General features: G+C 35.0%; 1 protein-coding gene across 1 annotated transcript in view; it reads right to left on the minus strand.

The window, feature by feature from the left end:
* The window catches only part of LOC138708738 (uncharacterized), a 1008888-nt gene that overhangs the window by 749751 nt on the left and 232548 nt on the right, over positions 1-26589 (minus strand). The window contains exon 2 of the mRNA XM_069838867.1: positions 562-601. The gene's annotated coding sequence lies outside the window, so the exon portion shown is untranslated. The remainder of the gene's footprint in view (positions 1-561; positions 602-26589) is intronic.

Genomic DNA, 26589 nt, shown 5'->3' on the forward strand with positions numbered 1-26589 from the left:
GGAAGCGAAGAAGTAGACTTTGTAAAGAAGTGGGGAAAGAAAATAATATCGGCAAAGAGGACAGGATTATAAAATGAATAGTCAGTATATTAATTTTGTGTTGTAATAAACTTACGTAATGAACAATAAATATTGTATTAGTATGAACACGTGAATGCGTTGTCTTTCAGATATTCATCTCTCTCATGATAAGCCAGCCTTCATTATGCCACATACATCGGTTGCTAGGCAACAGTCACACATTTCGCTTCCTTGTGGCACTCTGTTTAAACTTGTGCAGCTAATGGAAACTGTTACGAGAAGGCAAGCAGATCCAGGTGGCTGAAGCATTCATATGCATATCCAGCAGCGACTGTCTGGGGTTTAAACTAAATTTAATCTCAATTTTTAATTACCATACTAACACAGATTTTGACTTTCCGCTTAGTGTAATTATTGTAGGAAGAATGCATGCCTCGAGGAATATCGTATTTCATAATATGTGTGGTGTGGTTATACACTGTATACCTAAACAAAAATATAAGTTTATAAAATACATTATGTATTGAAGAATGTACTCACCGACAATGTCGGAATTCCGAACGGCACTAGGTTGAAGGATCTGGAAAAGAGAAAAGAAATTTAGTAAACAACGTGCTAGTTAAAGTTAATAGTGTGTTAGTCCTATCGAATACAGGGTCGCTTTTGAATGATGGAGATTTCAAACTCCAAGCAGAAATTTTATATTGACTATTACACTTTTACTACGTCATACTACTTTTGACCAATAAAACGGTACGAAAACACGTCTTTCAACCAATCATGGCTGCTTATCGCACAATTTTATCGTGTCGCTAACATTTGTTTAATTTTATCGCTTCCCTAGCATTTGTTTATTTTTATCACTACCCTAGCATTTGTTTCTTTGTTTGCCAACATTTTAAACTGCACTGGTCTAGACGTCAAAAAAAAAAACAGAAAATTACAAACCACTCCAGTCGATGCACAGCAGTTTCAAATATGACTCGCATTGGCATTCAAGAACAAGAATTCATAAAGATCACTGGTAATAGCTATGCAACTTCCCTGAAACCCTATTTACAAATAAATGAAGAGCACCATTCGGAAATCCTGAATAAGTTGAGGAATACACCATGTACATCAACAAGTTCCACTTCTTTTAAACACACGTCCAATATAACATCAACTGAACTACCAACCACTAAAACATTCAAATTTGAAAATTGTACTTTCAATAATTGTTTCTTTTAAAATTATTAATGTTTACTTTTTATTTCAACATCTTTAATTAAAACATTTCTTGTTTATTTCAGAATTCAATGAAGATTCCATAGTTGGCACAACTGATAACAAGAAAACAGCTAAACATCAGTAATCTCAACACAGAGCTCAATGCTAAACATAACACACTACTGCCATCTAGCGTAGTAATTTAGAGATGGTACAATAATACATTTGAAGACAGTTGTATTTCCGTAAGTCAATTAATATTTTATTGTATTGGAGTACTTCGTTACTTCTAATCTTCATATAATTTCTTCTAATCGTGTAATAATCAATTAAATCTCACTCGAGTTTTGATTTATCGATAAAATCAAAACCTCTAGTGAGATTACTGTTGATAAAGATCAGGTCTGTTGTGTTTCGAATATCATGGGTTCGGTTTGATTCCAAGACCTTATAATGGTTTAGTTGTAAGAATGAATAAATGCCTGAAAAGTGACTGGTTTTGTTGACCACTTGAACAACCAATAGGAATGGGATGAATAGGGAGGATGCACTTCTACCTAAACAAATCAACCTGACTTAATCTTGCTAGAATTAATTAGGCCTATGCATATATTACTTCGGTATCATTGGGAAGATCTTTTTCCGTTTACAAAATAGTTCTGTCTAAGAAAAGGCAAAATTTCACAACAGAAGATTTTGAGATATATTGTAATGTCAATTGTCACTTGTAAATTCATTGGTATATTAATGAATTTAATTTTAATATTAATACTTATGTATTAACGGCCATAGGTAATGAGACCGATGAATACATTAACAACAAAATTATTCCTAATTTAAGATATTTAATAAAAAAAAAAGGTTTTAACGACATAATTTTTGTTTCTGTATACAATAGCGCTTAATGACCACTAATTAATTACATGTTTACATTTATTGTAGTTTGAATAGATAAAAACATATTTTAGGTGCATAAAATAATTTTAACTGCCTGAAATTGTACCTTTAAGTGTCTAAAATTGTAATTTAGTGCCAATTTTTATAGTTTGAGGTGGCTGAAAGTTTATTTATGGCACATTAGTTCATTTGTTCAAAATCTCCATGGATACCATATATGTAATACAGCCCATAATATCTTTGCGGACTTAAAAAACTTTTATAGGCCTCAGTGTAAAAAATATGTCATTTGTTTATTTATTCTTATATTTATTTAACTGGCAACAACATATCTTCAGCTTGTTTGGCTTTAATAAAAACCCCAGAAGGAATTTCTGTTTCAACAGATCCCGACATCATTTCAAACATAACAGAACATTATTTATTGAATTCAGAGATTGGTAACTTAGCAACAAAGAACTAATACAGGGACATCATTTTATTTTTACTAACATTTTTAATATTTACCTGGCTATACCTTTAGAGAACCGGAAAACCCGTTCGCTACCCCCTTTCACAACTCGAGTTCGATGATACTGGCGTAAAACACAAACAAATCACTTTACTAGGTATAGGAGGGAAGAAAAGTACTTCATCCATTTACGTAAACTAGGAAATATCGCGATTTTGAGTTCGATAATTTTCATTAGGATTTTTATTTAATCAAAATGCAGTACTGTATTAAGAATAAGTGTTTTTACTCACGAACTGAGCTATCCATGCGAACGTATTCATTATGCACTGTATATTATACTGTCTACAGCACATTAGCGTACAATATAGAGAATAATGAAGTTCAATTGAAAAATAATCATAATATGGATATTTAAACACATTTTTGAAGATGGTGGCCGTTCATTTCGATAGCCTACAGGCTTCAGTTCTTTTGTGCATATTATCGCACTATAGACTATTGCATCTAATTCCAATTACCAGTTTCGTCCTTCGTACTAGTAACTCATGTTGAAATAATTCTGTACCTACTCTATAAAAGAGTACTTTATGTAATGTAAATTCAATCTTCACTTCTGCCCGATCCGAAAAGATAAAATTACTCAGACATGCTATCTACTGTCCGTCCAAATGGTTATTCCGCAGGATCGTAGAAAGGAGGGAAATCACGTGACAGTTAATTACTTAACGAGGCCCTTTTATTTAAATTATTTTAAACAGTTGTGTAATATTACGTAAACGTCCAATTCCTAACAGAAATTAATGTTTTCAGAAAAGAGCTAAGACAGCCCTGCTTTTACAGAGGGCCGTGCAGAAGCAGGTGGGGGAAATCGGGATGCGACGTAGGCAATCGGACAGTACCTGTGCGAAAATATGATTCAATATTAAAAGTTCTTTCGTCACTGGAAAACGCGAACATATTTCTGGAACGTACTATACTCAGTAACTCAGTGCTGTTTACTATAAGCGGCCTTGATTCTGTCTGGAAAACAGTTGAAACTTCATTAGTAGAAGGGGTGGGAGTGAAGTACATTCAAAAACTCAGGTACAATAAAAATTGAAGTAAAAATAAAATGATGTCCCTGTAGCATCATGCATGGCCTCCTTCAACGAATAATTTTTATTCTACGTATTGTTTTTTTTTTTCTAGTATATACAGTCCATAGTTACCAAAACAAAACACGCTAAACATGACATACAAACACAAAGCGAATTTCTAACTTGAAAGTCTTATAAAATGTTATAATTTATTCAGTTACGGACAAAATAATGTATGAACCTTTGGAGAAATTTCATCTTTAAACCTCGGGCCAGAGGACCTTGACAGCAACCCGTAGCCCTCGCTATAAACATCTTCATTTCGCCCTTGAAACATAAATGACTATTTTAAGGATTTAATAATCAGACGTCTAGTCATTATCAATGCACTGCCACCTGCAATAGTCAGATCACATCTTGAATTGAGTTGTTCAGAGCCTATTCCGTAATATTGCTGTTATGATAGTGATGTGGCAGAGTCAACATGATTACGTTTAGATTATCTGCAGTAACAACGTCTTTGGCTACAGTAACTCCTAATTGCACTCAGCAAGTTTTGACCCACAATGCACTCTGCAGTGTGGACTATGCGTTGAGCAGTTCAATGTTTTCGTAAGTGACTTTTTGTCGAGTGCCACTAAGTGCTGTTTAGTTAAGCTAAACTTTTAAATCTAGTTTGCTCTGTAAACTATTCGAACCTCTTCGCTAGGGTATCAGGGACACAGATTCTCTTATTCCAGCAATAGAGGTTGGCGCGTTGTGAGCAACGAACACAGCTGCAGAGAAAACACCGTGGATCGGCACTGTTCTGCCAGTGCAGTAAAACAAAAACCTGAATCACCAAGAAAACGAAACAGTTATGAATAGAATTTTATTGTGTGGAAATTAAGTTAAAGTGTATAATCACAAAGGAAAATGTAGATTATAGGTGCACGAAAACAATTTTCTGAGGCTTATCTCAAGATAATAATAATAATAATAATAATAATAATAATAATAATAATAATAATAATAATAATAATAATTTATTTATTTTAGCTGGCAGAGTTAAGGCCGTAAGGCCTTCTCTTCCACTCAACCAGCAAAAAGTATATATACATATGCATGAACTTACAAAGAATTCAACAATTTGATTTAGATGAGAGTTACATGTATACAAGAGTTATTTACGAATTAAACAACAAAATACTATGAACTATTAATTAAACACTGAAATAAACTGTGTAGCAGAATTAAGCTAAAATACATAGAATGTTAATATATTTCAAATAATATTAGATAATAGAAAGAGATTATTATGAGACAATTTTGAAAATACAGCACAATCAGGATGATGTCTAAAGAAAAAAGTAACAGTGTAGTCAGTAATATTTTAAATCAGTATGATTGGAGTGAAATGCTAATAAGGTTATCTTTTAAGCTGTTCTTAAAGGTGTTTATTGTCTTGCAGCCCCTAATACTTTGTGACAAGGAATTCCATTGACGCGAGGTGGATACTGTAAAAGATGATGAATAACGAGATGTTCTATGAAGAGGTTTACTTAGCGTGCCACAGATAAGTGATCAGGTATTTACGTCGTGGTTAGAGTATAGATGAGAGAAACGAGACGAAAGGTAATTTGGTGTTGAGGTGTGCAGAATTCGAAAGAGTAAAGACAAAGAGTGTAAAGGTCTGCGTTCTTTAAGTCGGAGCCACGAAAGACTTACGAAGGACGGTGATATGTGATCGTATCGTCGGATGTTGCACACGTATCTGACGCACATATTCTGAACTCGCTGTAACTTGACTGACAGTTCAGAATTTAGGTCACTTAACAAAACGTCAAATAATCGACGTGTGGCATTACTAGGGTTTGTACTAGGGTAAGTTTTAGTTGATGGGGCAAGAAGTTTCTCAAGCGACTCAAACAGTGAATGGAGGAACAGATTTTTTATCGTTTCTTTAACTTGAAAATTCCAACTTAGATTATTATCAGAAAAGAAGCAAAGATTTTTTACGACAGATGAATAAGGGACAGACTACAGGAAAATAAAGTCAAAGAAGGATTCATAATTTAATTCTAGAGTACAAAATATAAAAAGCACTAACAAAGGGAATTCAACTTTCATAGAATAATCAAAGTCATTGCAGGTTCTTAGATAATATTATGAAAAAATGAAGGTCATTTGTAGCTATACAGACTAAATTTCATAAAACAGATTTCGTGGCTGTTACAGACGAAATTCATTCTAATACTCGTACAATAATGAACGAGATTATAACGTTCTCAAATTATAATTTGTAGATAAAAGATCAACTCATTGTTTGAATGGTTTTGCTTGATGTCTGCGATCTTGTTGCCCATTTTGACACGAATCATTTCAATACTAAATCTGAATGGGTTCATTCGTGATTGTTTTCCTTCATAAATAGATTTTTCCATCTTTGCAAATTTGTTGCTGATATTTCATTTTTGTATCATTTAGTATCCAAGAAGACAGAAAGTAGGAAAGTCTGCAAAATACTGGGTTTGCAAGGAAAGACCTGTCCTTGAGCAGAAAATTAAGAATTAATTAATTAATTACACAATGAACAGCTCGTTAATCACTATATACGTCATGTTTAACAGTACAACTGTTACACAGCTACGTCATAGTTTCATCATTACTTCATTACGAAAGATAATAGAATATCTGAGGTTCTCTACTGCTGCGCTAAGTATCGATAGTACTGTACACCTGGGCCTGATCGATTATCACGCTATATTCTGGTCAAAGAATACAGTTACAGCAATATTATTCTAATTATTCTGTAATTTTTGGTTTGTTCTTCTGTGGTTACTAGGCAACCATCATCATAAAATGACAATCGTTACGAACAGCTGTTAGAGGAGCTGCCATTTTTTTCCTCTATATACGTACAACGCTTAAACAAGGGGTTTCGTGTATATAACTACTGCAAAGCAATTCCCATTGTATAGTTACAGCCTGTTTATACATCCATCCCTTATGCATGGTTTATTAGTAACGTTTTCTGTCCCAATTCTGAATAAGTTATGTCTCGTATAAAAACTATATGTAGTTTCTGTCAGATGCGTTTCCAATTCACTGTGGGCTGAAGCAAGGAGATGCACTATCACCTTTACTTTTTAACTTCGCTCTAGAGTATGCCATTAGGAAAGTCCAGGATAACAGGCAGGGTTTGGAATTGAACGGGTTACATCAGCTGCTTGTCTATGCAGATGATGTGAATGCGTTAGGAGAAAATTCACAAACGATTAGGGAAAACACGGGATTTCTCCTTGAAGGAAGTAAAGAGATAGGTTTAGAAGTAAATCCCGAAAAGACAAAGTATATGATTATGTCTCGTGATGAGAATATTGTACGAAATGGAAACATAAAAATTGGAGACTTATCTTTCGAAGAAGTGGAAAATTCAAATACCTGGGAACAACTTTAACAAATATAAATGATACTTGGGAGGAAATTAAATACAGAATAAATATGGGAAATGCCAGTTATTATTCGGTTGAGAAGCTTTTATCACCCAGTCTGCTGTCAAAAAATCTGAAAGTTGGAATTTATAAAACAGTTATATTACCGGTTGTTCTTTATGGTTGTGAAACTTGGACTCTCACTTCGAGAGAGGAACATAGGTTAAGGGCGTTTGAGAATAGGATGCTTAGGAAAATATTTGGGGCTAAGAGGGATGAAGTTACAGGAGAATGGAGAAAGTTACACAACACAGAACTGCACGCATTGTATTCTTCACCTACCATAATTAGGAACATTAAATCCAGACGTTTCAGATGGGCAGGGCATGTAGCACGTATGGGCGAATCCAGAAATGCATATAGATTGTTAGTTGGAGGCCGGAAGGATAAAGACCTTTGGGGAGGCCGAGACGTAGATGGGAAGATAATATTAAGGGGAAGGGAGGGTATTTTTTTAACTTTTTCCCTATTTCGTGTAAAATATTAATTTTTTGTATGTAGAGAGCTTATTTCTATAGCAACTCAACCAAATATAAATATTTTGAAAAAATAATTATTTGGGGGCCAGATTTAAAAAAATCTACTAAATGTAGGATTTTACTAAAATCGGTATATCTACGCCACTTTAAAAGATAAATTCAAACAGCTTGTTACAATTTACTTATAAAAGCATGCTCTACAAACTGTCTACAACAGAATTTTGATATTAGTCCCTACATTTGTAAAATAAACAATTAAAATTTAATAACACTTTTTTATTTTTTTTTCTTGCAAACAGACAGACTTATTTTTAAAATGAAATCAACTAGGAAAATTCTGTTACAGAGAAAAGTTTCCTAATAGTCTAGAGAATGTGTGTTCTAAATTTCATGTATGTATCTTTAATAGTTCAGAAATTATATCGATTTTTGTCTGGCAATGTTGCAAAAAAATGAAGTTCCAGAAACAGCAATCTAAGGGCGGTGTGATTTAAAAATCCAGAGCGCAGGAAGTTTAAAATTACTCATTTTTCACCAAAAAATACCGGCCTCTCCCCTTAAAATGGATTTGAGGGAGGTGGGATATGATGATAGAGACTTGATTAAATTTGCTCGGGATTGGGACCAATGGCGGGCTTGTGTGAGGGCGGCAATGAATCTCCGGGTTCCTTAAAAGCCATAAGTATTATTATTAATAATACCGGTATTAATTTATTCTATCGTTTTATTACTTACTGTCACTTTTAGTTGTAAAGGATATTTCCATGGCAACCTGCTACTTTTCCCAATTAGGACTCTGAATATTGGTTTATAAACAGGAATATTGAACCACGTTGCAATCACATATTTCATGCAGGGACTTTAAGCTCTGCTGGGACTGGAGGCACAAGAAATGCTGGCAGTACATGAATGGTAAATGGGCAGCTATGTCAGGGGATGCTCTATTCAAGGAAATGACTATGATTAAGTGAGCAAAGATGAATGTTAGGCCTGCTGTCGGGGCCCAGGCGGTCATTAGAGCCAAGTGTAGTAAGAAGCAGCGATGCCACGACAAAGCGCCATGTTTTACTTGCATACACCAAAACCGACTGATACTTTTTACACTGCCCTTCACATAGAGCCCAACAGTAGCTCAGTGAGTCAACGGCCTCATCAACGGTGCCGAGGGTACCATTACCACCAAATTCCTTTCGATATCAGAGGTTTTTGGCAGATTTTCTAGGAACAACTCAATTTCTCAGCCTGACTCATCCATCACTGCCTCTTACTAATCCACCAGCACCATCTATCTTCATAAATTCTCAAAAATAGCGTTAAATATGAGAATCATTGCATCAAACTGTACTAAGTCCACCGGTGGACGAAACTGAATTTGATACATATTCGTGTAATTTCGTATTCCATCTTTCATGTTTTGAAATCTGATCGTTTCAAATCGTATTTGTAAAACGTGAAAATGGATGTTTCAAATCATATTTAGTCCTCTATGGAGTGTCTCGATCAAATCGTATTATATCCAAGATTCATTCTATTGAGTTAGGAAAACAACTCTGAGAAAACTCCCCTGACTCGGGTCTCCCAAATAACACTTTATATTCATTTCGGATTCGCCCATACGTGCTACATGCCCTGCCCATCTCAAACGTCTGGATTTAATGTTCATATGTCAGGTAAAGAATACAATGCGTGCAGTTCTGTGTTGTGTAACTTGCTCCATTCTCCTGTAACTTCATCCCTCTTAGCCCTAAATATTTTCCTAAGCACCTTATTCTCAAACACCCTTAACCTATGTTCCTCTCTCAAAGTGGAGTCTAAGTTTCACAACCACAGAGAACAACCGGTAATAAAACTGTTTTATGAATTCTAACTTTCAGATTTTTTGACAGCAGACTAGATGATAAAAGTTCTCAACCGAATAATAACAGGCATTTCCCATATGTATTCTGTGTTTAATTTCCTCCCGAGTATCATTTACATTTGTTACTGTTGCTCCCAGGTATTTGAATTTTTCCACCTCTTCAAAGGATAAATGTCCAATATTTATATATCCATTTCGTACAATATTCTCGTCACGAGACATAATCATATACTTTGTATTTTCGGGATTAACTTCCAAACCTATTTCTTTACTTGCTTGAAGTAAAATTCCCGTATTTTCACTAATCATTCGCGGATTTTCTCCTAACATATTCACGTCATCCGCATAGACAAGCAGCTGATGTAACCCGTTCAATTCCAAACCCTCTCTGTCATCCTGGACTTTCCTAATGGCATAATCTAGAGCAAAGTTAAAAAGTAAAGGTGATAGTGCATCTCCTTGCTTTAGTCCGCAGTGAATTGGAAACACATCTGACAGAAACTGACCTGTACGGACTCTGCTGTACGTTTCAATGAGACATATTTTAATTAATCGAACTAGTTTCTTGAATAAAGACTACCATAATATTTATAAATCTATGTCTAGGTTGTGTTCATATTTTCAGTGAAGAATGGATTGCGAGGAACTACAAAATACTGAGTGAATATTCTAAGAAAATTAATGGCATCGTTGAAATTAAACGAATTATGTACGAAGTCGATCAAAGATGAAACTGTAACAGAGTAAAAGTTGATCCTACATGTAGCTGTGATGACCCATTACAGAATTTCACAAACATTCTTGAAGAAGGGAAAGCAATGTGTCTTGTTCCTGAACCATCAGCATACTGATGTGAAAGTATACAGGTGAGTCATAAGTATGTTTGGAAAACGCGTCAGCATGCTCCTGGATCAAAAATAAGTACATTATATGAAAATTAACGGAAAATGATTACTTATTGGAAAAAATCGTAATAGTAACTTTTATTTTCATAAGTATCTGATCGTATTGTTTTTCTTTTGATATTGTACCAGTGTTTGTTTACAAACAACATAGTGACAAGACAGTAGTACATTGCTTTTGTTTTGATTGGACGCGGTGGTCCAGTGTCTTGGCCACCCAGGTCACCCGACTTCACCCCATTAGATTTTTACCTTTGGAGTCACTTGAAGGCTGTTTTCTATGCAACACCAATGAATGATGCAGAGGAGCTATTGCAACATGTTGAAAAGCATGCCAATTGATCCGTGATGACAACATGGTGTTTGAGCGAACTAGCCAGTCGTGTGTATGTCGATGCTCAGGCTTGTGTAAACAATGGAGGGGGACACATTGAGCACCTTTTGTAAACGTTAAATGACAAGTTTGCACACATGTACTTGTGACACAACAAAAAAGAACAAAAAAGTATTAGCCTATAACTTATACAGGGACATTATTTTATTATTACTAACATTTTTAATATTAATCTGGCTATACTTTTGGATTAACAGTTGAAAACCGGAAACATCGTTTGCTACCCCCTTCCACGACTGGAGTTCGATGATACTGGCGTAAAATATAAACAAATCACTTTACTAGGTATAGGAGGGAAGAAAAGCAGTTTATCCATTTACGTAAACTACGAAATATCGCGATTTTGAGTAAGATAATTTTCAAAATACAGTACAGTATTAACAATAATTGTTTTTACTCACGAACTGAGCTGTCCATGCGGACGTATTCATTATGCAGTGTATATTATACTGTCTACAACACATAAGCGTACAATTAGAGAATGAAGTTAAATTGAAAAATAATCATAATATGGATATTTAAACACATTTTTGAAAATGGTGGCCGTTCATTTTGATACAGGCTTCAGTTCTAATCTGCATATTATCGCACTCTAGACTATTGTACCTAATTCCAATTACCAGTTTCGTTCTTCGTACTAGTAACTCATGTTAAAATAATTCTGTACCTACTCTATAAAAGAGTACCTTACGTACTGTAAATTCAATCTTCACTTCTGCCCGATCCGAAAAGATAAAATTACTCAGACATGCTATCCACTGTCCGTCCAAGTGGTTATGTCGCAGGGTCGTAGAAAGGGGGAAAATCACGTGACAGTTAATTAACGAGGCCCTTTTATTTAAGTTATTTTAAACAGTTGTATAATATTACGTACATATCCAATTCCTAACAATAATTAATGTTTTCAGAAAAGAGCTAAGACAGCCATCCACTAGCCTTTACAGAGGGGCGAGTAGAAGCAGGTGGGGGGAAATCGGAATGCGACGTAGGCAAACGGACGACAGTACTTGTGCGAAAATATGATTCAGTACTGAAAGGTCTTTCGTCACTGGAAAACGCGAACATATTTCTGGAAAGTACTATACTCACTAACTCAGTACTGCATACGCGGCCTTGGTTCTGTGTGGAGGACGATTGGAAGTTTACTAGTAGACGGGGTGGGAGTGAAGTACATTCAAAAACTCAGGTACAATAAAAATTGAAGTAAAAATAAAATGATGTCCCTGTATATGGCGGTAATAAAGAGGAAAAGAATGATAATGAAAACGGAAATGACGATAATGAAGATGAAAAGGATGGTGATGAAAACGAAAATGATAATTATTGAAGTAGGTGAAGACGATTATGAAGAGGAAGTTTGGTGATGATGACGACTCATTACAAAACAACTATTTTTACCAGCAATTACGCTTAATTTACAGTGAAATTATGCAGGATAAAGCAAACATCTTCAATCAAATAGCCTATGTTTTAACGCTCTATAATAGACTAATTTCAGCTGTGGAATGAAAGCTAGAGAGAGATTCCAAATCATTACAACTAGTGTTCACCGTCTGTTGTTATTTAAATGAGAAACAATTACAATGCAGCAGAAATGTCTACAAAAACACTAAAACGGTTACCATGGCGACAGTACAAAACGCCGCGTCGTGGCTGTTCATGAAAGCTTGTTAGAGCCACAGATTTAACTATAAAAGTTTTGCAAATAAAAATACAATTTCTGTAGAAGAAAGGCACAATTGCTGTCGCGTGTAAAATTGTTAAAACTTTCATCAAGTAAATTGCTTTCTCTTCTGACAACCACAATACCCGGCAGCTTCGTAATGGGACCCATAAACCACAGATGTTGATGGACTTATTTCGCGGTTACCCAGTGAAATATACTTTACCGTGTATAATAAAACAACGAGCAAAAATGATATTGCTATGATAACTACTTCTAAATGAGCATTATACAAATTAGTCTAGAATAAAGAACAGGCATTTAATTATCCTAGACATTCATCCACATCAGTGATCCTTGTAAATGGTAAAGAACAAGAAGGCAGAAAATAAAAGTCGCCAAAAGCAAGCCTTTCAAAGTTTTAATCTACATCTGATCCATATCTTATTTTTAACTAGTTCAGGTAAGGTTAAGAAATATTGGGTTACTTACTTACTAACTTGCTGGCTTTTAAGGAACCCGGATGTTCATTGCCGCCCTCACATAAGCCCGCCATTGGTCCCTATCCTGAGCAAGATTAATCCAGTCTCTATCATCATATCCCACCTCCCTCAATTCATTTTAATATTATCTTCCCATCTACGTCTCGACCTCCCTAAAGATCTTTTTCCCTCCGGCCTCCCAACTAACACTCCATATGCATTTCTGGATTCGCCCATACGTGCTACAGGCCCTGCCCATCTCAAAAGTCTGGATTTAATGTTCCTAATTATGTCAGGTGAAGAATACAATGCGTGCAGTTCTGCGTTGTGTAACTTTCTCCATTCTCCTGTAACTTCATCCCTCTTACCCCCAAATATTTTCCTAAGCACCTTATTCTCAAACACTCTTAACCTATGTTCCTCTCTCAAAGTGAGAGTCCAAGTTTCACATCCATACAGAGCAACAGGTAATATAACTGTTTTATAAATTCTAACTTTCAGATTTTTTTGACAGCAGACTGGATGATAATAGCTTCTCAACAGAATAATAACAGGCATTTCCCATATTTATTCTGTGTTTAATTTCCTCCCGAGTATCATTTATATTTGTTACCGTTGCTCCAAGATATTTGAACTTCTCCACCTCTTCAAAGGATAAATTTCCAATTTTTATATTTCCATTTCGTACAATATTCTCGTCACGAGACTTAATCATATATTTTGTCGTTTCGGGATTTACTTCCAAACCTATCTCTTTACTTGCTTCCATTAAAATTCCCGTGTTTTCCCTAAACGTTTGTGGATTTTCTCCTAACATATTCACGTTATCCCCATAGACAAGCAGCTGATGTAACCCGTTCAATTCCAAACCCTCTCTGTTATCCTGGACTTTCCTAATGGCATATTCTAGAGCAAAGTTAAAAAGTAAAGGTGATAGTGCATCTCTTTGCTTTAGGCCACAGTGAATTGGAAACGCATCTGATAGAAACTGACCTATACGGACTCTGCTGTACGTTTCCCTGAGACACATTTTAATTAATCGAACTACGAGTAGCGTCTTGGGAATACCAAATTCAATAAGAATATCATATAAAACTTCTCTCTTAACCGAGTCATATGCCTTTTGAAATGTTGGATAAACTATTTTGTACTAACGGCAGAATAGATTACTATTAGAGCCCGGATCTTAGGCAAAATACCTTTTTTAAACTGAGTGTATGTATGAAAGACCTATTAGAGATAAAGACGTTTCCACACATTTGAGGACGATAGGCCCAATTTTTATTTTGTCTTTTTTTGCTTATTTTAGCTCCCGTTGCCTATTTTAAGGTTAAATGCCTTTTTTAGCCTTTTTACGTCATTATTGTACATTTTCTACATTTTAAAGCATTTAAAATACACCGCACATAAATTATATAAAAAAAAAAAACAAAAAGGAACCGTTGTACAAATTAGAAATATATATTCACCTCACACATATATTTGCTGAGAATCTTATTCTCCAGGACTACATATGTTTCCAAGAAGTCATAAACTTTTATCCCCTTCCGATTCCATCTTTTATGTCACTTAACAAAGATCTTCTGAAATAAGTTTATTTATTTATTTAAATTCAAATATACAGAATAAAGAAATATAATTACAAAACAAACAAAGAGAAATACAAATAAAATAATACAAGCAATATAAAAAGAAGATACAGTAGTATTAACAAAATTTGAGACCGAATGAGCAGCGCTCGTGCTCGGTGGCAGTTCAGATATAATATTAAAATAAAAAATAATAATAAATAAGTAAATAAGTAAAATAAAATAGGAACTAAAATATAATTACAGCGGCAATGGAATTATATAATATAATATTAACACTAGAGAAGAATAATATCGCACGTGAAAAGTAATACTAATATATATTTCAAAATTATAGAATACAAATATAATATAGGTTGATTAATTCATACACATAGGCTATAAATTTATTTAATCAAATTGAAGATATTAACACGTTTCTAATTTTCTTGTTATATGTTAGTGGGTTACATGTTAGAAGTTCTGGGTGTAATTTAGTTAAAGCATTGTACAACCGAGGGCCAAAATTAATGCTATGCTTTAGACCAGCAGATGTGAGACATTTAGGTTCTACTAATGTTGAATTAATATTTCGTCTTGTGTCATAATTGTGTGTCTGTAATACAAACTTATTACGATTTTTATGATAAAATTTTAACAGCGTATACTTATAAATTTGTTCAATATTAAATACATTAAATTCAGAATAAATTAATTTAGTTGGATAATCGAAACGTTTCTTCAAACAAATTTTAATTATTCGTTTTGTTTTAAGTTTGCTCCAATCACTTCAGTAGAAGCAGAAAGATCTTTTTCTGCCATGAAAAACGTTTTCTCTGACAGGCGGCTCACTATGACCGTTGACAACTTAAAAAGCGTATGGGATAGTTTATTAAGTATTTGTCTATTTTTTGTCTGTTTCCATGAATAATAAATGCCTGTTTCACTGCATATTTTTAATATTTTTAGTTTCTGTATGCCTATCTATTTTAACCAAAATAAATGCCTATTTCACGGCCTATTTTTACTATTTTAATGCCTATATGCCTACCTATTTTAACCAAAATAAATGCCTATTTCACTGCATATTTTTACTATTTTAATGCCTATATGCCTACCTATTTTAACCAAAATAAATGCCTATTTCACTGCATATTTTTACTATTTTAATGCCTATATGCCTGCCTATTTTAACTAAAATAAATGCCTAAACATCCGGACTCTAATTATTGTGAGTTAACAAATTTGTCTTGTGAATTACGAAGACGATATCAGGAAAGTTTCTCTAGAATTAACATTCCAAGTTGACCACGTGCCATGATTTTATAAAAATAATTTCGGGCAACAGGAAGTGATACAGATAAGAAACAAAGAAGGTTTTTTATAAGGAAAAGTTGGATGACATACGACATTGCTTGGAAATTTTTTCTATAAATAGCTTCGCCGTCTAGCGTAAAACAAAGCGCATGTCTTACAATACTGTGCGAAATACTAAACATTTGTTGAAGTTAAAAAGAGAAGATGATACTAAGGGATATGCTACTGTAGCTAAATGACAGCTGTGAGCAGTATGGGATGAAGATAAATGCCAACAAGACGAATACCATGGTCAAAGGAAGAAAAGTAAGGAAAGTAAACTTGCGAATTCTAAATGATGCAGTAGAGCAAGTGGACAGCTTTAAATACTTGGGGTGTACTATAAGCAGTAACATGAGCTGCTGCCAGGAAGTGAAAAGGAGGATAGCAAAGGGAAATGAATATATATATATAATTTGAACTGGTAATGGAAATTACGGGAAAACGGCTGAACGGATTTTAATAAATGACCCCTCATTTTGAAGCTTGGAACTCAAAGTTTTTCAGAAAAATAGTAGTTTTCAGTGAGATGTCAATTTTTCAACATAATTTTCCTATTTTCCAAAATCCATCTGTCGTCAGTTTTGAGAACTAGCTAATTGCATTCACGGCCGACTTGATGCTCCCTTAAAGAGAAGCGAAGCGAGTATCAAGTCGGCCGTGTTGCATTTCAGAATAAAACAAAACACACACTACAGTAAACAATATTATACGAAGGTCATGATCTGTAAGAATGCTGACATATTTAGAGCTCAAATTAAATTGGTTATTAAAAACTTAACTTACTAAAAATAATTTACAGGTTCGATTCTGTGGTGTGTAATTTTCTGGGTATTAAAAACTACAAAACTTGAGGTGGTTTGATGACATTATTACCACAAGAAATGAAATATTATTATAGTTAATGCCATGATGTAACTATTTTTCATTAATTATACATATTAATGCTATATTGATGATATGAAAGTGAAAATAACTTAAATTAGATTTTGATTTCTATATTTTACTGAGTGGCGGCTATATAGTAGACTATATATAGTATATATTACTGAAAGCTATAAAACTTACGTAAGATAATAATATTATTAAAAATCAAATATTTTTATAATTATTAATCAAGTGGGGTTGGGTCTTTTTCATATATTTAATGGCGGTGTGGTGTAGATATTTATATGCGTAGTTCTCTTCAGTATTGGCTCGAGAGAGACTATCTTTCATTATTATGGAAGCAAATAACGTCTAATGAACTTAGTTTGCAGCATTTGCTGCACAAGGCACTAGTTTTAATAGAAAAATAAGCATCTTTTGTGGACCTCTGGAGAAAAAACTAAGGAAGAGGTTAGTCGCCGGAATTATCGATAGTATTGGAAAGAATTCAACTGTCGATAGTACTATCGACTATCGCCGATCACTATTCGTTCCGTGTCAAGTGCGTTCGTATCAAATTAAGATCCAAAATCTTGACTTGAACATCCAAGTCTGATTTGGGATTGTAACTCGTGACCGTAACTTCAAGCGACGCCTTAACCACTGCGTACATCACCGCCGGCCGTTAATCTGCTTAGGAGATTGAAATTAATTCGGTGTTCGTACGGTTGGCTGCACTATCATACCGTAGCATATTAGACGGCTGTTGGGCTTGGTTCGTAGGTGAGAGAACAGCTTGCACACGTACTGTATGGTGCCGTCCCGATTGTGGCATTTGAACGTGTTTAAGACCCGTGTTAATGTTTGTAGTGACCCGTGTACAACTTTTATCAACTTAGGCATTCTAGTGTGTTAGTAGACCGTGATGTGCGAAATGAGTAAGGAACAACTTTGACAATGCATGTAGAAAGTAATAGTACGTATTTACTCAGAATCCAAACGGTTTTTTGCAGCCGGTGTCAGTTTTTTCGGTATACTGCACATAATTTTAGAGCAGTTGCGTATATTCCATTAAGAAAGTCCAGGATAACAGAGAGGGCTTGGAATTGAACGGGTTACATCAGCAGCTTGTCTATCTATGCGGATGACGTGAATATGTTAGGAGAAAATCCACAAACGATTAGGGAAAATAAGGGAATTTTACTGGAAGCAAGTAAAGAGATAGGTTTGGATGTAAATCCCGAAAAGATAAATTATATGATTAAGTCTCGTGACGAGAACATTGTACGAAATGGAAATATAAAAATTGGAAATTTATCCTTTGAAGAGGAGGAAAAATTCAAATACCTGGGAGCAACAGTAACAAATATAAATGATACTCGGGAGGAAATTAAACACAGAATAAATATGGAAAATGCGTGTTATTATTCGGTTGAGAAGCTTTTGTCATCCAGTCTACTGTCAAAAAATCTGAAAGTTAGAATTTATAAAACAGTTATATTACCGGTTGCGCTGTATGGTTGTGAAACTTGGACTCTCACATAGGAGAGGAACATAGGTTAAGGGTGTTTGAGAATAAGGTGCTTAGGAAAATATTTGGGGGTAAGAGGGATGAAGTTACAGGAGAATGGAGAAAGTTACACAACGCAGAACTGCACGCATTGTATTCTTCACCTGACATAATTAGGAACATTAAATCCAGACGTTTGAGATGGGCAGGGCATGTAGCATGTATGGGCGAATCCAGAAATGCATATAGTGTGTTAGTTCCGAAGACGGAGGAAAAAAAGATCTTTGGGGAAGCTGAGACGTAGATGGGAAGATAATATTAAAATGTATTTGAGGGAGGTGGGATATGATGATAGAGACTGCATTAATCTTACTCAGGATGGGGACCAATGGCGGGCTTATGTGAGGGCGGCAATGAACCTCCGGGTTCCTTAAAAACAAGTAAGTAAGTAAGTTGCGCGTGTTTTGTGCTGATCGGCTGGATTATTTCTGCCTTCCTCTTTGTCTCCGCATATGATCCATGTATCTTAATGTCGTCTATGATCTGATATCTTCTTCTGCCCCGAACTCTTCTCCCGTTCACCATTCCTTCCACTGCATCCTTCAGTAGGCAGTTTCTTCTCAACCAGTGACCCCAACCAATTCCTCTTCCTCTTTCTGATCAGTTTCAACATCATTCTTTCTTCACCCACTCTTTCCAAAACAGCTTTATTTCTTATTCTCTCTGTCCATTTCACACTCTCCATTCTTCTTCATATCCACATTTCAAATGTTTCTAGTCGCTTGTCTTCACTTCGTCGTATTGCCCATGTTTCTTGACATTTTAATGCTACACTCCACACAAAGCACTTCACTAGCCTCTTCCTTAGTTCTATTTCTAGAGGTCCGCAGAAGATGCTCCTTTTTCTTGTATCATAAATAACTATTAATTAAAAACGTATAACAACACTCTTCTAGGAACTTCATTTGTCTTATTATATACTGCTTTCAATTCACAAAATTTCACACCTATGCAAGTTTCACTTAAAGAAAATATACATATAAGTGTATTAAGCAAATTAATGAAAAAAAAGCACACAAATCTCAGAAAGAAGAATGATTGTATAGGATTTGTTTTTCTAATATTACGCAATCTAATTATACAGTTTTCTATAAGTTTTTAAAATTATTATCTTAGTATATACGTGTGCAATTGTTTATATACAGTGGCGAATTCACTCTCTTACTTGATCTGGTGTACATAAGACTAAAATACAGACTAGGCCTACAGTATGTTGATTTTCTGAGAATGTCAGAGCATATATTGAAAATCCAACGATTGCTAATATTGAAAAGGAATAAAACTACAAATACAAAGTAAAGTGTCAAAATGACTACATGTGAGACCGAATAATATTTGTGAATTTTATTCCATGGTTCGTTGAAAAAGCTGAGCCAAACCAAAATAATGGGAAACCCACTACATATATGCTGTATCCACCAATGACCTCACAGAATCTGTCCAGAGTCGAACTCCTATATTTTGGTGAGAGCCTAATTTGACTGAACTATGACTGGGACTTCAGGGATTCAAACGCAGTTCCAGTGTAATATTTAAAAAATTCTGAAAAGCACAAAATATTTTCTGGACCGTTAGAGAATGTAGAGATTCCACATACACCAATATGAGAATAGTTGGAATCTTCAGAAGACCGTTGAGAAAGCAAATGTTGTCTGTGGTGAATATTGGAGTCCATTTTCAGACACTATGCCGTCGTCGAAAAGGATCTAACGCTTACAGAGAAACCGCAGGTCTGTTTAGTAGATACAAAAGGACACACAAGCTTACCTTCCAGTACAACAGCACCTCAAAATGGCGAGCTTCTGCATGTAGAAAAGGCCTAACGCCTCAAATTGTTCTCGGCTACACAACGTTCTTCAATGTTTTTATCGCTCATCAGTCTATTTATAAAACATCAAAAAACTCAATTCAAATTAGAGTCTATTATCTTCTATAATAAAACGAGTTCAGATAGTTTTCTAATAATTTAATTAAGCTTAACGAATGTTTCTTTGTCATGATGATTATTTAGAGACTGGAAATCGATAGAAAACATGAGTTTAAAAAGTGAAATTAAATTACCTGAGAATAACTATTATCATGAATTGTATGTGGGAAGATAATCCCAATGCGAAAAACTGTAATTCTGAACAACTAAACATTGGAGGTTATAATAAGATCCAGAAAAACAATCGAATAAAAGCAGAAATGATAAGAATAAAACGCTCTATGGAATAAAAACAACTGAACATTTGAGGTTATAATAATAAGATCCAGAAAAACAGTTGAATCGAAGCAGAGATGATAAGAATAAAAGGCTCCTTGGAATAAAAACAACTGAACATTTGAGGCTATAATAAGATCCAGAAAAACAGTCGAATCGAAGCAGAGAAGATAAGAATAAAACGCTCTTTGGAATAAAAACAACTGAACATTTGAGGCTATAATAAGATCCAGAAAAACAGTCGAATCGAAGCAGAGAAGATAAGAATAAAACGCTCTTTGGAATAAAAACAACTGAACATTTGAGGCTATAATAAGATCCAGAAAAACAATCGAATAGAAGCAGAAATGATAAGAATAAAACGCTCTATGGAATAAAAACAAATGAAAATTTGAGGCTATAATAATAATAATAAGATCCAGAAAAACAGTCGAATCGAAGCAGAGATGATGAGAATAAAAGGCTCCTTGGAGTAAAAACAATTGAACATTTGAGGTTATAACAACACTTTCTTTTGAACTCTTTTATCATTAGTCATCTATAATTTTCAACACGTTTATTTTTATTGTAAACATTTTTACTTGTAGTAATTAATTATGTAATTATTGTAATTAATTATTGTTGCATGTTCAAACAGCGAGTCTCACGTAATTGCTTGAGTGCTGATACATCGAGACGATACAAATAAAACAAAGGAACATAGGAGAAAAAAATATCACTTTTTAATTTTGAGCAGTGTAATTCGATTCTCATTGGCCAATCTAGAAACAAAGACCTCGTTTATTGGCTGTAAAACGTTCGCGAGAGATTATCGCTATAATAAACTGCAACCCATATTTTCTTCACAATAAATAAAAAAAAAAGGAGGTTACAATCAAATTTTAGATTAGAATACCGAAGATAATATTTACTCTCACTAGATCCTTTTACGTTTTCAGTTAAATGAGATCACATTATCTCTTTGAAAATGTTACTCGTATATTTAGGTATAGTATATTACATTCTACAGTCTACAGTTTTATGCATTTCTTTTACTTGCTTATTCAACGACGCTGTATCAACTACTGAGTTATTTAGCGTCGATGGAATTGGTGATAGCGAGACGATATTTGTCGAGATGAGGTCGAGGATTCGCCATAGATTACCTAACATTCATCTTACGGTTGGAGAAAATCGAAAAAACCGAACCAGGTAATCAGCCCAAACGGGAATTGAACCCGCGCTCCAAGGCAACTCCGCATAAGGAAGCAAACGCGCTACCGTCTGATCTAAGCCGGTAGCTTTATATTTCTTATACTCGCAAGTTCTTTAAAGATTCATTCATTCATATATACATACAATTATAATGTTCTACCAAGGGCAGGTCTTTCACTGTAAACTTAGTATTCTCCAGTCTTTCCTATTTTCTGTCTTCCTCTTAGTCTCTGAATATGATCCATACATCATAATGTCAACCATTATTTGTTATCTTCTTCTGCAACGAACTCTTCTCCCGTTCACCATTTCTTCCAGTGCATCCTTCAGTAGACAGTTTCTTCTCAGCCAGTGACTCAGTCAATACCTTTTTCTCTTGCTGAACAGTTTCAGCATTATTCTGTCTTCAGCCACTCTTTCCAGCACAGCTTCATTTCTTATTCTGTCTGTCCATTTTATAAGTTACATTCTTCTCCATATCCACATTTCAAATGCTTCTATTCGTTTCTCTTCATTTCGTCGTAATGGCCATGTTTCTACCTCCTTACAATGCTACACTCCACACAAAGCACTTCACTAGTCTCTTCCTTAGTAAGTTCTTTCTCCAGAGGTCCGCAGAAGATGCTCCTTTTTCTATTAAATGCTTCCTTTGTCATTGCTATGCGTCTTTTGACTTCCTGGCAGCAGCTCATGTTACCGTCTTCGTTATATGACATGATCTGGTGATCGGTATGAAACACAGAATCTTAGATTGATTATTGTACAGAACTCTTTAATGTCTTCTTTTTAACATATTTTTAATGACGGGGTCCGTAACTTTTTTAAAATTGATTGTTGATATAAAGCACTTTTGTCGAAGTCCGGTCAGAAATAAAAATAACTGAATATTTGAAATAACGGCTAGGGTTGTTTAAAAAGGAAACATTTTCACACAAATCGAGTGATGTCGCCGGTCACTGAAATATTAATAATTTTGTTTAAGGGTATACAAGAGTGAAATTACGAAATTCTAAATTATAAAAGCTAGATTTTTCAAATTTGTACCATAGGTGTATACTAATATAACTAAAGAACACACAAAAATATGTCCTTGTAGCTCTCATGATTCACAAGTTATGGGAAAGTTTACAATTCTGAAGGGCGAATAACTCAAAAAGTCCTTACCGTAACAATTTTCTTTTTTTTCGTTCTCATAATTTGTGAATAGGCTCACCACACATATACTTATTTAAATTGCTCTGGTCCATGTAGGTTGATTAGATAAGCCTCTAGAATGTTTTAATATCGTATAATTTTTTGTGCGAGATCGTGCGTATTTGCTTGCTTTCCGCACAAAACCAATACGAGGTAAGTGTGAAATACCACATTCAGTATTCCCAACGTAACACACATAACAATTTCCCTCTTCTTACCGCTTAAGCGCGACATTCATTTTACTGCTTTAGGCTTTTAACATATTATTTTTAGAGACGTTTAACATAGTAATAATTATAAATTGGAAACTTACCACTGCAATTTCACCTAAATTGCAATGTTAATTATTGTTTTTAAATATTTGCAAAAATTAAGTAAACTCTACAACACCACAAAAGTTACTGCATTTGTAATGCAAGTAACATTAAGGAAGCCGTGAAAAAATCAACAAGATTCCAGATGCCGATCTTATTACTGCAATATGTTATATAAATAATATTGTTAAAATATTAAAATGAAAAATAAATCTTTACATAACCTTACCGTTTGTTTTAAGTTCGCATTTATAGACTGGGGGAAAAAAGAAGACAGACATATATCACGGCCTGCTGGAGTATAGTAAACACAGCAAACATTTTATAGCAACAATTTGAAGATACATATTTTTGTTTTTAAAAGTTTCCGTCATTGAACAGAAACCAAGATGGAGATTTCATTGCAACTAATTAGAAATTCGTCTTTCAGGTATGTAATAAACGATCTTCGCACAAAATAATGTACGATACACGAGCGGTATGTTTGTTTTCATGTTCTCGGAAATTAAAAAAGCTCAACTACGTTTCGCTTTTTCAATCTTTTCCTCGAACATGAAAACGTCAACATACCGCTCTTGTAACGCATATTACTATTTCGTAGAATTATAAAAAAATTTAAGAAACTGAAAAAGAAGTACTGAAATTGTATTCACCATACAACCCAGAGCCATTTTCATTCACTATATATCTGTGAACTTAGATACCAAATTTGAACTGTCTATCACAAAATCTGCGTCGCAAAGAGCATTTTATAGCAATGAAAATGCTGAAATTTTAAAGTGTGCAAAACTGAGCGTGTCGCAGCTTGAATTTAAAGCACCACGGGACTTTTAAAATTGGCGTATGGACTTTAAAAATGGCGCTACCGTACTGTTGATGCTATTTTTTTAATATAGAGGGACGTATATAGTATTTCATAATGCCAAAAAACAAAATTGTGATTTTTGAGATAATTTCTTCAAACTTCTCTCATGAGTACCCTTAAACAGATGTCAGAATACTGTTTTCACACTGAAAGTGAAGTGTTAAGAAATAGTGATACACTTTTTGGCAGTAGATTTCATCAAAATAAATATAAAACTTGCACAAAACAGATTCCTACGCCACTAGAAGGCCTTCCGTGTTAGGATGTCAAATCATTTATGTACAGTATTCAGCTCTTCGTCACAGAGTATTACGGATTGATTCTAGGATTCCTGGTTCATCTCGAACCTGTAGACAGGTACTCGCAGTCCTTTGATGTAATGTCTCCAAGTCATTGAGTGGCAAACAGCACAGCTTCCTGCTTAGAAGGCCTGATATCACTGAATAATTCACAGACACAAACTGAATTAAGCACGGCTTCAAACGTATAGCGTCTGCACTACGTAGGCTATACAGGTAATCCGATCCGCGTTTGTGGCTCAGTCTAGCGCTCTGCTCTTTCATCCAAGCAGCCTAGGGTTCTATCCCAGATCTCATCAAGATGGAATCTATTGTGTAAAAATCATATTCAAGTCCTCCTCGTTTTATATTTCATATCGTACAGCCCGAATTTTTGGTATTTTATAATCACCATTTTAGTCTCTATAAGAAGATAGTTTAGCCCTTTTAGGATTTTATTTATTCAAGCCATATTGTACGGTATTTGTATGAAAGTGACAAAATATTTGCTTTAAAAGATTACAAATGTATTTGAACTGCTATGTCTTTTTATCTCATTAACGATAAAGGCTCATTCACAATGAAAATTAAACATAACGTAAGCGTTAACTTAAGAATATAAACGTTACGGTAAAATCAAGAAGTCATACCATCATTCCTCTGGAGAGGCCGAGACGTAGATGAGAGAGGATAGGGTAAATTAGGGTCTGTTGGACAGGTGGGCATGTTGGACACTTTTTATTTTAACGTGTTACCTCGCCACTTGTGGGCACCACATTCTGCTAGAAGTCAATGACGGAAGTAGCCTCACTCGTGGCTACTTCCGTCATGGACTTCTAGCAGAATGTGGTGCCCACAAGTGGCGAGGTAACACGTTAAAGTACAAAGTGTCCAACATGCCCGACTGTCCAACAGACCCTAATTTACCCTAATATTAAATGGATTTGAGGGAGGTGGAATATGATGATAGAGACTGGATTAATCTTGCACAGGATAGGGACCGATGACGGGCTTATATGTGGGTGGCAATGAACCTCAAGGTTCTCTAAAAACTATTTGTAAGTAAGTAACTTGGTCTTCTGTAACAACACACAAGTCTTGCATTGACAGACATCCACACCTTAAATGCTAAACTCACAACTGTAGTCTCCTAGCAACGTTAAAAATCTGAATGCCTCAATCATTGCACACGTTGTTCTCGGAGCCTTAAAGTAAGTGACTTTAGAATTACAAATGATGTAACTTGTGATTGAGACACCATTCCTTTTTAAAGACGGGCACGAAAGAAGAACAGTCCAATACGCAAATTTGTACCTGCCTGTAACGCTGCAAGCTGTCAGACAGATATTTATGACACGCTCTAGCCATTATTGGAAAAAGGTAGCGGTTCATTTGTCGAGAAGTTCCCAGAACCGAGACTGCAAGAAACCAGAGATCTAGATAAAGAAGAAAGCGGTGCATTAATCAAAGGACTACAGAAATGGACGAGCACATCACTCGCAGGCCTGTGATCGTGTCCTGAAGCTGCGATTTAGAGGGGAAAAAACTCCGATGTACCCGGATACAAATCCAGAGAACTTTGGTTCGATTTTCAAAAGAAAAGTGATTTATCTTCTTACAATAGGACTTGGTTGGGTTTCTCTGATCATTGCCCTGTATTGCCTTGAGCTGAGACCTCGTGCCGAGCTAACTGCTTTCATACGGAGTCATGCTTCTTGTGCCCATCTGGCCCGGGTTTGATTCTTGGCAACATGGTAAACATTTACTTTCCTTACGTTATAATTAAATTGTTTCTCGTTACATATTAATATAGTGAAAATTAGCTTCCTGATATTGAAATCATACATCATATAAATATTTCTCTTATTATTTTCTTACAGTGGTTGAATGGAGCCAGAGCAGTATATAAAAAGGATAATTTAAATATAAATTTTCTACTTAATTATCGCTAATTTCGACCGAATTTTGTTCACTGTTTTGACCGTGGGCTATACTTACTTACTTACAAATGGCTTTTAGAGAACCCGGAGGTTCATTGGCGTCCTCACATAAGCCTGTCATAGATTCCTATCCTGTGCAAGATTAATCCAGTCTCTATCATTCTATCCAACCTCACTCAAACCCATTTTAATATTACCCCCCCCCCATCTAAGTCTCGGCCTTCCCAAAGGTGTTTTTCCCTCAGGTCCCCCAACTAACACTCTCTATGCACTCTCTCGGTACGAGGGTGTCTTTAGAATTTATGTCTGGAAGGGGGAACTTTCACAGTGTC

Source organism: Periplaneta americana, chromosome 11, assembly GCF_040183065.1.
Source record: "Periplaneta americana isolate PAMFEO1 chromosome 11, P.americana_PAMFEO1_priV1, whole genome shotgun sequence".
In the NCBI taxonomy this organism is placed as follows: Eukaryota; Metazoa; Arthropoda; class Insecta; order Blattodea; family Blattidae; genus Periplaneta; species Periplaneta americana.